This window comes from Myotis davidii, unplaced genomic scaffold, assembly GCF_000327345.1.
Source record: "Myotis davidii unplaced genomic scaffold, ASM32734v1 scaffold478, whole genome shotgun sequence".
NCBI lineage: Eukaryota > Metazoa > Chordata > Mammalia > Chiroptera > Vespertilionidae > Myotis > Myotis davidii.
In genome coordinates this window covers 4,110,355-4,110,733 of record NW_006289570.1, presented here as the reverse complement: position 1 = coordinate 4,110,733, position 379 = coordinate 4,110,355, and the positions used below count along the sequence as shown (strand labels likewise).

At 37.2% G+C, this 379-nt stretch overlaps 1 protein-coding gene and 1 long non-coding RNA gene across 6 annotated transcripts in view; one reads left to right on the top strand and one right to left on the bottom strand.

Annotated features, from left to right (window-relative positions):
* Positions 1-379, bottom strand: part of MTMR3 (myotubularin related protein 3) — a 79,535-nt gene that overhangs the window by 13,870 nt on the left and 65,286 nt on the right. The window lies entirely within an intron of this gene.
* LOC102773053 overlaps positions 1-379 on the top strand; it is a 14,848-nt gene that overhangs the window by 13,553 nt on the left and 916 nt on the right. The gene's annotated exons all lie outside the window — the stretch shown is intronic.

Below are 379 nucleotides of genomic sequence, written 5' to 3'. Positions count from 1 at the left end.
GGTATATACCCAGTTTAAAACATAGTACTTGAATCTTCTTGTCGAAGAAAATACAGCCACTTCTATGAAGAACAAGAAATTTATTAGATATTTATATTTAATGATCAGCAACTTTATCCAAGTTTTCAAAAAAAAAGTACAGGAAATCCGTTTAACAGAGACTGGATTCAGCCGGGATCCACAAGACCCTTTTTTCAAAAGGCCTTTAGGAAGTATCAAATCACAAGAATTGCCCCTTGAGAGTAATCACAAGCTGATCACACTTGTCTTTTAACTGTTGACAGTTTGTTTCTTGTGATGAATTCCACCCTCCCTTCCCCCCATCCCCCACCCCCCCAAAAAAGCTCTCTGATTTCTCCACAATGAAATTACATTTGTA